This window comes from Sus scrofa, chromosome 4 (assembly GCF_054392235.1).
Source record: "Sus scrofa isolate SSC_HxYL_T2T_F1_AM1 chromosome 4, Sscrofa_HxYL_maternal_Yorkshire_Landrace_v2.0, whole genome shotgun sequence".
Classification (NCBI taxonomy): domain Eukaryota; kingdom Metazoa; phylum Chordata; class Mammalia; order Artiodactyla; family Suidae; genus Sus; species Sus scrofa.
The window spans coordinates 73,311,869-73,324,832 of NC_139386.1; the positions used below are offsets into that span (position 1 = coordinate 73,311,869).

A 12,964-nucleotide genomic window follows, 5' to 3' on the forward strand; every position below is an offset into this window, starting at 1 on the left:
TTTAATCCGGGTGCCCAAGTCTCTCCCTGGCGAGGCTTTCCCCCTTCAGCAAAAGCGTTAATTCATCTACTTAACAAGGGCTTGTTAGGGGCCCACTGTGACAATACAAAGATTTTAAAGAGCTTTGAACCACGCCCTCAGTGAGCCTACGGGCTAACAACAAGGTTAATTTATATAACCAAAAGTTGTAACCAGGTATGGAGGGGGCTGGGAAACCCGCCTAAGCCTGCCCGGGTTCTCAGGGAGTGCATCTGGAAGAAGAGAATGCTTGGGCTGGGGTCTGATGAAGCAGCAGAAGCATCTGAGCTCAAGGGGCAGGGGCAGAGCATGGCGATATATCTAACAAAGTTCACTTGTTGCTTATGAGATTTTCCTAGGGTGGATTTAGTGCGAAGCTAATGAAGCATCTGCCATTGACTTGCACCAGCTCTCTCCAAGAGCCAAGGAAGGGCCCCAGCACCTAATAATGCACATGATCATATGTAGTTTTCAACTCTTTAAAGGGGCCCCAGCACCTAATGCACATGATCATATGTAGTTTTAAACTCATATGTCTTAGAGCTGTCCTCAACAGGGATTGGCTAAGGCTTTTTTCCATGCCAATTTCCTTTCCTTCACACTTCCCTTCTAGGTGCCCTGGAGTGGCTCTGGGCTTTTGGGGGATCTGAGTGAGGGAAAGAGTTGAGATGGAACTGGAGCCACTTCCCTGATAAGTTATTTCTGACTCTCCTGGTGTTGGAATAGCTTCCAGGAAAACTCCTAGCTACACTCTATTCTATCTCATAAATGAATGTGTCCCAGGGCACCTGGCAGTAGATGCACATGGGTGGAGAAAGAGAAAAGAGTTTGAAATGTGCTGAGCCAAAAGTTAATCTAGGGGGAAATCTTCCAGTCATCACACTTTTAAAATTATAAGATTACAGGGAGTTCCTGTTGTGGCGCAGTGGAAATGAATCCAACTAGTATCCATGAGGGTATGGGTTTGATCCCTGGCGTTCCTCAGCATTGATGTGAGCTATGGTGTAGGTCACAGATGCAGCTCCAACTCCATGTTGCTGTTGGCGTAGGCTGGCAGCTACAGTTCTGATTCCACCCCTAGCCTGGGGACTTCCATATGCCATGAGTGCAGCCCTAAAAAGCAAAATAAAAATAAAGATAAAAATATATGTGATTATAAAATCATAATTTTCTGTTCCAGACTCCAATCCAAATTGCCACATTGCATTTAGTCATCATGTTTCCTTAGACTCCTCTGGCCTATCAAGAGTTTCTTTCTTTTTTTTTTTTCTTTTTCTTTTTAGGGCTGAACCCACAGCATATGGAAGTTCCCAGGCTAGGGGTTGAATTGGAGCTACAGCTGCCAGCCTACATCACAGCCACAGCAATGCCAGATCTGAGCCATGTCTGTGACCTACACCACAGCTCATGGCAACACCAGGGCCCCGACCCACTGAGCGAGGCCAAGGATGGAACGTGCGTCTTCATGGATACCAGTCAGGTTTCCACTGTGCCACAAGAGGAACTCCCTGTCAAGAGTTTCTCATTCTTTATTTATAACTCATGACACTCTTGAGGAGTCTGGTCAGGTATTTTGTAAAATGTTCCTCAGTTTGAATTTGTCAGATGTGTTTCTCATGATGAGACTGGGATTATAAATTTTGGGTAAAGTACCACATGGGTGAGATGCTCGTCTCATAATGTCATTTCAGGGGTACGTTACCACTTATGTCAGCTGATGTTAACCCTGATCACCTGCACCATGTTAGGGTTTGTTAGTTTCCCCACTATCAAGTTGAATTCCCCCTCCTTTCCATATTCTCTTCTTTGGAAGAAAGTCACTAAATCCAGTCCACGAGAAAGGAGAATAGGAGACTAAAAGCTTCAACCCCTGGAGAAGACTAACTATACAAATTCTGTAAGGATGATTTGTCTCTCCCTCACCTGCTTATTTATTTATATTAAATCATTTATTTATAAATACTCAGGTATATTTATTTTATGCTTTATTTTATATATTATGATTTTTGTTGATCAAATTTTTCCAGCTTAGGCAACTTTTAGGATGGCTCCTGTGTCCTTTTTGCTTTTTTTTTTTTTTTTTTGGACTGCCCTGCAGCATATGGATTTCCCAGGGCCAGGAATCAGAAATGAGCCACAGTTACAACCTAAGCCTGCAGCTGAGGCAATGCCAGATCCCTAACCCACTGTGTTAGGCTGGGGATCAAACCTGCAACGCAGCGCACACAAAATGCGCACCTGCACCCAGCACACCAATCCTGTTGCACCACAGCAGGAACTCCTCCTTTTTACTTTTTGATCATCTCCTTTTTCCTTGAAGTACAAAAGGCTCCAGGCTGATCTTGTATTCTTCTTGCCCCAGCATCAAAGTCAGCCACTTCTTCAAGGAGTCTTGGAATGGTACTCAGAAACCAAAATCTAGATATCAGGTGTACTTGTTGCTCCTGGGGTGTCACTGAATCTAACCTCCTTTAGGGGACATATATGCCTGACTTGCTTTTTAATTCTTTGTTTACATCTCTGTGTTAGACAGACTCTAAGATGGTCCCCAAAGACCCCAGCCTGGTGTAATATCCCCTTCTTGAGGGTGGACTGGACCTAGTGACAACCTTCTAATGGATAGAATACAGCAAGAGTGATGGTATGTCATTTCCAAGATTAGGTTTAAAAAGATTGTGGCTTCCATTTTGCTTGCTCTCTCTTGGTCTCTCCACTTACTCTGTGAGAAGCCAGCCTCCACACTGTGAGATTCCCTATGTAGAGGCCCAAATGGCCAGAAACTGAGGGACGCCTCTGACCAATAGCCAGCAAGGAACAAGGGCCCTCTACATCAGCCTATAAGAAACTGAATCTTGGAGTTCCTGGTTCTCAGAAGGTTAAGGATCCAGCGTTGTCATTGCTGTGGCTTGGGTGGCTGTATGGTACAGGTTTATTCCCTGGCCTTGGAACGTCTGCATTCTGAGGGTATGGCCAAAAAAGGAAAAAAGGAACCGAATCCTGCTAACAGCCCTATGAGTGAACCTGGAAAAAGATTCTCCCCCAGAGTTTCCGTCGTGGGGCAGCGGAAACCAATCCGACTAGGAATTACGAGGTTTCGGGTTCGATTGGTGTTCATCAGCAGCTGTAGCTCCGATTAGACCCCTAGCCTGGGAACCTTCATATGCCATGGGTGTGGCCCTAAAAAGAAAAAAAAAGAAAAAAAAAAGATTCTCTCTCACTTGAACCTTGAAATTATTGCAGTTTTGTGGGAGACTGAGCCAGAAACGTCTAAGCTACACATGGTTTCCTCATGCATGCAAATTAGGAGATAATAAATGATTATTATGTTAAGTTTTGGAGTAATTTGTTATGAAGCAATAGATACCTAATAAAATGTCTGACTCCTTCATAAAATTAGTGGTTCTTAAATTTCACTTTGGAGTTTGTTTAAAAATACATATGCCCAGGTCTACTCCCAGACTCTTAGGTGATTGTTCTGCATGGCTGTTCTAAAATGTGGAAAGTTACAGGGCAATCCATTTGGGGATTTTAGAAGAAAATAGACTTTTGTTTCCTTTATAGTATATCTGATCCTGGAATTCTTTACCCAAATTAATGGCTCAGCTTCCCTGGTAGAGTCTAGAATAACTGAAACTTCCTCTGTTAGTTGAAGTCTTTATTGAATAGAAGAGAAAATAAACAGTTCACTTCTCACTCAGTGTTCAACCTTGAAAGAAATCCCTTGACCTTTCTATGCCTCCAGATTCCTAACAGGAAATTAAAGGATTATGATGCCATTATTTAGGCAAAGAGATTTATCATTATTAAGTGTATATCAGGCAACAGAAAAGTAACCAAGGCCAGTTGTGAGCCAGTTTCCTTGTAGAGATTTAACAAAAGATCAGATTCCCATTTGATCATGTTGCTGGTGAGACAGAAATCTGTTGTGGAAAGAATGCGGGCTTCCAAGTCAGACAGACCCATATTCAAATATGCCTCTGCCACTTACCAGCTGTGCAGCCTTGGGCCAGCCAGCCAGCCTCTGTGGGTCTCAGTTTCCACCATGTGGAAAAGAGTCACCCTCAAAGGGTAACCCTGAGTACTGATTGTGTAACATTTATAAAATACTAAGGGCAGTGTCTGGCTTATCACAAGGGCCCAATTAATAAGAACCATGAAGGACAGTCAGTTCATATGGTTATGATTCAGGTACTAGAAAAATAGGGGACAGACAAATATCTAAATACGTCCATCAGTCTGGTTCCCATGTTAGGTTTAATGACAATCCCATTTGGTGAGGTAAGCTAAATGATCGTCAAGTCTTACACAATACCTTCCGTGGAAATCAGCACCCTTTCTCTAGTTCTGCTTTTTTTTTTTTTTTTTTTACTGCACCCCTGCATATGGAGGTTCCCAGGCTAGGGGTCAAATCAGAGTTACAGCCGCCAGCCTAGACCACGGCCACAGCAATGCTGGATCTGAGCTGCACCTTCGACCTACACCACAGCTCATGGCAACACCGGATCCTTAACCCACTGAGCAAGGCCAGGGATCGAACCCGAAACCTCATGATTACTTGTCAGAATCGGTTCCCCTGAGCCACAACGGGAACAGCTCTAGTTCTGCTTTTTATCACCTCTGACTGCCTGTCTATAAAAAATATAGTACACTAAAATGGGCCTGAGTTAGAGTCCTCAAAAACCTAGCTGGTCAGGGACCAGTTAGGATGGTGAAATACCTCTGCAAAGGCTGCTTTATGACAAAGGGAGGCTGGGTGTGTCCAGGAGAGGTTCAGTTACATGAACCTAAGTGGTGGGCCAACATTACCTCACCTGAGGGGAAAGTGTAAAGATGAAGGTTAATGACTAATATTTTAGGCCCATTGGATTCAAGGCTCTGATCACTATTAAGCAGATATTGTTAAGAGAGAATAATGTTTAAATCTGCTTCAGTCACGTAAATCTCAGTGCAAATGAAATATGTTTTACCATGGTGCCCAGTGAAGAATTGTTATTTTAATTTAATTAAATACTATTGAGCATTTTTGGCTCAGAGCCTTGAAACTCTTTTATTCTTCTTAGATCAGTGTACAAAGTGATCTGATGTACAGTATATCCTAAAAAATGTGTATCCAAATAGGTAAAAAAGTCATTGCCTTCCAGATATTGTGACATTTCTCCAAGCCAGATCTTGGAATAGACACTGACCCACAGACCTCTTTTTTATGTTTATAAATTATGTATTGTTTTTAAAATTGTAATTATGGAAAATAAACATATACAAAAGTAAAAAGCATAGTACAAGGAATTTTCATATATCCATCATCAGCTACTCATTCCCATGGATTTCATCTGTACTCTTTCCCAGCCTTTCTGATTTCTGATTCTTTTTTTTTTTTTTTCCTTTTTCTTTTTTGGGGGAGATGCCAGGGAATGAAACACAAGGCCTCATACAAGCAAACTCTGATTCTTTTGAACCTAATCTCAGACATGTCATTTCAACCATAAATATTTCACTGTGTAACCCTAAAAGATAAAGAATCTTTCCAAAAAAACATATCTATAATACCATTATCGGGCCAGAAACATAGTAACTATTTTTTTCTTTTTAAGGCCTCACCTGGGGCATAAGGAAGTGAAATTGTGGCAACACTGGATCCTTAACCCACTGATTGAAGCCTGGAATCTAACCTGCATCCTCACAGAGACAGCCTTGGGTCTTTAACCCGCTGAGACACAACAAGAGTGTGAAAAATTATTTTTTTTTCTTTCCTTTCTTTTTTGTCTTTTTAGGGATACACCAGGAAGTTCCCAAGCTAGGGTCGAATCCAAGTTGCAGCTGCCAGCCTATACCACAGCCACAGCAATGCTGGATCCCCGACCCAGTGAATGAGACCAGGGATTGAACCTACGTCCTCAGGATATTAATCTGATTGGTTTCCGCTGTACCACAACGGGAACTGATCACTGCTTAGATCTGTGCTATCATTAGTTTACAAAAAGGTGATGATGTGTTAGCTTTCTTTTTCATTTATTAGCTAATTGGTTACCTTGAGGCATGCTTGTAAAGAAAAGCAGGTTGATGATTGTTCTTAATTTTACCAATTTTCAGAATAATTATCCCACAGTCAACTATTTTGTTACCCTGAAGTACAGTACATTTAAATGGATATAAGAATAGATCTACATTTGATCTTAGCCACAAGGCTGAGAGGTGTTCTGTAGCACTTTTAAGAAAGGCAAGTATGATGCTTGGTTTGATTCTCTGTTTAGCAGTTTTCAGAAACATGAATAGGTTCCTTCAAATTCTCTAAAGGTAAACAATGATTTTTTTACCCTCTTCTCCTCTCCCAGTATTTAAGCACTCCTGAATTTTAACGTTATAAGTTAGCTTTTATCTTTGAAGGCAGGTGCCATGATCTCTGTGTTTTTTTTTTTTGTTTGTTTGATTGTTTTAAGAAGCTAAGGTCTTCAGGAGCAAAGTGACTTGTGCATAGTCATGCAGCTAGCAAGCGGTCACACTCAGATTTGTCTGAACCACATGGCACCATACTGCATTTTCTTGTTTTTTTTTTTTTTTTTTTTTTTTTTCTTTGTCACACCCGTGCCATGTGAAAATTCCTGGGCTAGGAATCAAAATCAAACCCAAGCCACAGCAGTGACCTGAGCTGCTTCAGTGACAATGCTGGATGCTTAACCTGCTGCACTAAAAGGGAACTCCCTGAATACTCTCACTATTCATTTGCGTTTTCTGATTAAAACTGAATTGAAATGTCTTTTCATGTGTAATGGCCACGTAGATTTTCTCTCCTTTTTTTCTTTATTTTTTTTTAGGTCACCTGCAGCATGTGGAACTTCCCAGGTTAAGGGTCAAAGCCGAGCTATAGCTGCCGGCCTACACCACAGCTGCAGCAACGCCAGATCCTAGCTGAGTCTGTGACCTACACTGCAGCTCAAGGCAATGCCAGATCCTTAACCCACTGAGTCAGGCTAGGGATCAAACCCTTGTCCTCATGGATGCTAGTCTGGTTCTTAACGTGCTAAGCTACAACGGGAACTCCTCTTTTACCCTTCTTGACAAGGTTTAATTAAGATATACATTTTTAAATTCCCACCTTTTATTTATTTCATTTTTGGCCGCATATGGAGTTCCTGGGCCAGAGATCAGACCCCAGCCGCAATCACAACCAAAGCTGCAGCTGTGGCAATGCCAGATCTTAAACCCACTGTGCCTGGCCAGGGATGGAACCTGAGACCCAGCATTCCCAAGACGCCCTGATCCCCTTGCACCATGGTGGGAACTCCACATGTAATTAATATTTGAATGTTAGTCTCTATCTGCCCACAGTCGCAAATCTACCCCCGAACCTATTATCTCCTGACATTGCTCATATATCTTTCATACACAAAGTTTTTTTTATAACAAGTCAAAAATTAAAAAAATTTAAAAAATAAGTCTAATATGTCTACTTCTTGAAGTTCCCATTGTGGTACAGCAGAAACAAATCCAACTATTAACCATGAGGTTGTGGGTTTGATCCCTGGCCTTGCTCAGTGGGTTAAGGATCTGGCTGTGTTGCCATGAGCCATGGTGTAGGTTGCAGACATGGTTCCGATCCTGTGTTGCTGTGGCTGTGTTGGTGTAGGCTGGCAGCTGTAGCTCTGATGTGACCCCTAGCCTGGGAACCTCCATATGCCATGGATGTGGCCCTAAAAAGCAAATATATATATATATATGCATTTCTTTTTAAAACTTCTTGGTTCCCACTCTTGTTTAGGGTCTCCCTCACTTCCTCATTGTAGTCTCCAAAATTTTCTTAAAGGATATTTAGTATTTTATGACTAATACATGGATATAATTTTATTTTCATCCAGATAGATAGCCAGTGCTTCTAATTATTTCTTATCCTTCAGATTTTTCTATTTTGGGAGTTCCACAGTGGCCTAGTGTTTAAGGATCCAGCATTGTCACTGTATGGCTTGATTCACTGCCACAGCATGGGTTTGATCCCTGGCCCAGGAATTTCTGCATGCTATGGGTACTGCCAAAATTTTTTTTTTCTATTTTGAGATGATTTTAGTGCACATATTAGTTTGATAGTATATGTATAGCATTTATGAATACGTAAATACATATATCAGAATTATGTGCTCAAAAGACATTTTTTATTTATTTATTTATTTATTTATTTATTTATTTTTTTTTTTGCTATTTCTTTGGGCCTGTGGAGGTTCCCAGGCTAGGGGTCTAATCGGAGCTGTAGCCACCGGCCTACGCCAGAGCCACAGCAACGCAGGATCCGAGCTGCGTCTGCAACCTACACCACAGCTCACGGCAACACTGGATCCTTAACCCACTGAGCAAGGCCAGGGATCGAACCCACAACCTCATGGTTCCTAGTCGGATTCGTTAACCACTGCGCCACGACGGGAACTCCAAAAGACATTTTTTAAGCTGAAAGGGTCTTGGAAACCACTACACTAGACCATGAGCTCTTTGAGAGCAGCTGTTATGTTTTTCCTCATTGCTCACACTGTCTCTGGCACATTGCATGTATTTAAAAAATGGTTGCTAAATAATTAAATGAACGAAACTGCCATTATGTGATTCATGTGTCTTAATGAATCAGCCATTGAGAAACTTGACATTCCAGTTGAGTCCTGTGGCAAGGTATCTGAGGCTGAACACAAGCCATGACTCACAATGGCAGGCAGTATAACTTCACTGTATTGAGTTCATATCTTTTTTCCTTCTTTCTTTTTTGTTTTTTGGCTGTACCAGAGGCATGTGGAAGTTCTGAGGCCAGAGATTGAGCCTATAGCACAGCAGCAACCCAAGCTACAGCAGTGACAATGCTGGATCCTTAACCTGCTGAGCCACCAGGGAATTCCTACAGGAATATAAATTCTTAAAATCTTTTTTTTTGGTCTTTTGTCTTTTTAGGGCCGCACCTGTGGCATATGGAGGTTCCCAGGCCAGGGGTCTAATCGGAGCTACAGCTACCAGCCTAGGCCAGAGCCACAGCAACGTAGGATCCGAGCTGCCTCTGTGACCTACACCACAGCTCATGGCAACGCTCAATCCTTAACGCACTGAGTGAGGCCAGGGATCAAACCCGAAACCTCATGGTTCCTAGTCGGATTTGTTTCTGCTGCGCCAAGACGGAAACTCCTTAAAATCTTTAAAAGACTTATTTTGTGGCCTATAATCCATAGGTGCTTATGCAGCAGATAGTTATTTTTTTGTGACTACATTTCCTGTTTTTTAATGCCAATCACCTATTCTCTGAAATGGTGGTTTGCTAGAAAGAACTGTTTTTTTTGTTTGTTTTGCTTTTTTTTTTTTTTTTTTTGGCTTTTTAGGGCCAAACTCACAGCATATGGAGGTTTCCAGGCTAGGGGTCTAATCGGAGCTGCAGTTGCTGGCCTATACCACAGCCACAGTAACACCAGATCTGAACAATGTCTGTGACCTACACCACAGCTCACAGCAATGCCAGATCCTTAACCCACTGGGCAAGACCAGAGATTGAACCTGCATTCTCATGGATCCTAGTCAGATTCATTTCCGCTGAGCCATGATGGGAACTCCAAGAATTGGTCTTTTTGATACTACAAATTCAAAAGTGTGACTATATTTTTCTTTGGCTTTTTTTTTTTTTTTTTTTTTTTTTTTTTTTTAGGGCCTCACCCAGAGGCATATAGAGGTTCCCCGGCTAAGGGTCGAATTGGAGCTGCAGCTGCTGGACTACACCGCAGCTACAGCAACTCGAGATCTGAGCCATGTCTGTGGCTTGCACCACAGCTCACAGCAATGCTGGATCCTTAACCCACTGAGTGAGCCCAGTGACTGAACCCATGTCTTCCTGGATACTAGTTGGTTTTGTCACTGCTAAGCCATGATGGGAACTCCCAGAAGTATGACTATATTTTGATTGTGAACTTCTAAAAGACAAAGACTCTATTGAACAAATATTCTGGATGGTGCCAAAAACCTGTGACATCAGTTTCTAACTGGGAAGATCCCAAATGTCTTTTCCCTTTCTTTTTTCTTTTTTTTAAATTTTCCCTTTCTAATACACAGATTCACCTGAGCAAAAATAACAGATTTATGTTCCTGGCTTTTTTTTTTTTTTTTTTTTTTTTTTTTTTTTGTCTTTTGTCTTCTTAGGCTGCACCTGCGGCATATGGAGGTTCCCAGGCTAGGGGTCCAATCAGAGCTGTAGCAGCCAGCCTGCACCACAGCCATAGCAACACGGGAACCAAGCCATGTCTGAGACCTACACCACAGCTCACGGCAACGCCAGATCCTTAACCCATTGATTGGGGCCAGGGATTGAACTGAAACCTCATGGTTCCTAGTCAGATTTGTTTCCACTGCGCCATGACAGGAACTCCCCTGGCTTATTGTTTTTAATAACAATACTGAAGGAAATTTTATTTAGTCAAATGGGTTATGTTGAACCTGAGCCTCCCTTCTGGACTTTTTAGTTTTTTTTACAGCTTTCTATATTTAGGGTTTTTTCTTTTTCCTCTGGTGTAGCAGTTAATTGGTTTGGTTGAGTGTTACAAATGAGACTGGTGCTTCAAACACTGGACCTATGCATCATCTCTTTTTATTTTGGACTCAGTACTCATTACTACCACTCCCTCCTGTGACTTTGGGAAGCAGAAACCAGCCAGACGTGTTTTTGCTATATGTCAAATGGTGTGAAAGAGACATTTTCTACTCTATTTTGCTCCTTTTCTCTTCTTATTAGAAGGATAACCAATAATAAGGAAAGGCAAGGACATTTGAGCAGAAGTAACTTAAAAAAAATTTTTTTTTTGTCTTTTTAGGGCAACACCCACAGCATATGGAGGTTCCAAGGCTAGGGGTTGAATCAGAGCTGTAGCTGCCAGCCTATATCACAGCCCACAGCAATGTCAGATCCCAGCTGCCTCTGCAAACCCACACCATAGCTCAAGGCAAAGCCAGATCTTTAACCCGCTGAGCAAGGCCAGGGATCGAACTTACTTTCTCATCGATACTAGTCAGAGTCGTTTCCACTGAGCCACAAGGGAACTTACTTACTTCTTTTTTTCTCTTTTTATTTATTTATTGGCTGCACCCAGCACATGGAAGCTCCTAGGCCAGGGATGAAATCAAGACCCAAGTGTGACCTATGCCACAGCTGCAGGGCCAGATCTTTAACCCTCTGTGCCTCCTGGGGGATCAAACCCAGAGTCTGCTCTGACTCTGCTGCGGCTGGATTCTTAACTTATGTTCCACGATGGGAACTCCCTGGTTTTCAAATTCACTTAGGACGAAGTACTGGAGAAATTAGCAGAGAATACAAGTTGGGATATTCTCTCTCACACTCTTTTTCCATCAGAGGGCTCTCAAATTCCTTCTGACTTAACTATATGAGGTTATGGTGCAGAATCAACCTATGAAAGATGTTCCCCACGTGGCACAGTGGTTAACCAATCCGACTAGGAACCATGAGGTTGCGGATTCGATCCCTGCCCTTGCTCAGTGGGCTCGGACTCCACGTTTCTGTGGCTCTGGCGTAGCCCGGCGGCTACAGCGTCGACAAGACCCCTAGCCTGGGAACCTCCATATGCCGCGGGAGGCGGCTCTAAAAAGGCATAAAAGACCAAAAAAAAAAAAAAAAAAAAAAAAAAAACCAACCTATGAAAGAGAATCCAGAATCTATTCAGTGAGGTTACCGAGGGCAAGGGAAGCATTACTCTCAGACAAGTATTTAAACTTTGCTTTGATAAACTTAATACAAGACACTGTTTTAAAAATACTTCTTCAAAGGAGTTCCCGGCGTGGCTCAGTGCTTAACGAATCCGACTAAGAACCATGAGGTTGTGGGTTCGATCCCTGGCCTTGCTCGGTGGGTTAAGGCTCCGGCGTTGCCGTGAGCTGTGGTGTAGGTTGCAGACGCGGCTCGGATCCCACGTTGCTGTGGCTGTGGCGTAGGCCGGCAGCTACAGCTCCAATTCGACCCCTAGCTTGGGAACCTCCATATGCCGTGGAAGCGGCCCAAGAAATGGCAAAAAACAAAAAGACAAAAAAAAAAAAAAATTCTTCACGAATTTGAGAACATTCTCTCATCAGAAACCTCTTCCTTACCCCCCAAATTCCAAAATAAGTTTCTTTTTAAAATAACAACACCAAAAAAAAAAAAAACACCCCTGCAACCTTTGAGCTACTAGGAAGATGGTGCTAATGTTCTTAGCAAAAACGCAAAAAAAAAAAAATTTAAGATTCTGAATTACAACTCACAGAAGCTAATGAAATATCACAAAACTGCTTCGTCCTGAGAGAGTTGCTAGAGTGGAAACTTTCAATTTGAATTTCTGAGCTAAGGCGCGGAGAGGCTGCTCCAGCACCAGAACGGTGGGAATTGTAGTCGGAGATGTGTGACTCTTTCTTAGCTGGTATCATCGTTCAGCGTTTAGAGATTTATGGACGGAAAGTCGTTTGGGCCAATCCACTGTTCTCGGGTTCTCATTGGACCCTCCCGTTCAACACTTCGGGCCTTTCCCTTGCTCACCAATGAACGCTTTTTCCTAAGAAAGCCTTTGTCGATTGGATTTCTTGTTCTTGCTTTGGGACGGTATAAGCCAATAGGAGTGCAGAACCGGCGGAGGTGACTGGGTCATGGGAGAGAGTCCGTAGAGCCTTTCCCCGCCAGCGCCCTCGCTCTTTGGCTCCTGGAGTCGGTGTGGTAGTCTTCCCACGCTGAGGCCGTCTTGGAAGGAGGGAGCTGCTCTGTGCCTCCCGGATACCTCTACCTCATCCGTTGGTGTGTCCCTGATGGTGAGGCAGGCTCTGGATTCTTAGAACCCTGAAGCGGTAAGTAGAGTCCAGAGACTGCAGACAAAGCGGTGGAGCCAGGAAGGCCGCAGAAAGCGTCCCCTGCACCCATGGGCGAATCAGCCTGGGCTGGGCGGGCGGCGGGGGCGGGAGGGGG

At 43.0% G+C, this 12,964-nt stretch overlaps 1 protein-coding gene across 1 annotated transcript in view; it reads left to right on the forward strand.

Moving 5' to 3' along the window:
- Window positions 1–12,657: 12,657 nt before the first annotated feature.
- ARMC1 (armadillo repeat containing 1) overlaps window positions 12,658–12,964 on the forward strand; it is a 32,736-nt gene continuing 32,429 nt past the window's right edge. Inside the window, 1 exon segment of the mRNA NM_001190196.1 lies at window positions 12,658–12,846. The gene's annotated coding sequence lies outside the window, so the exon portion shown is untranslated.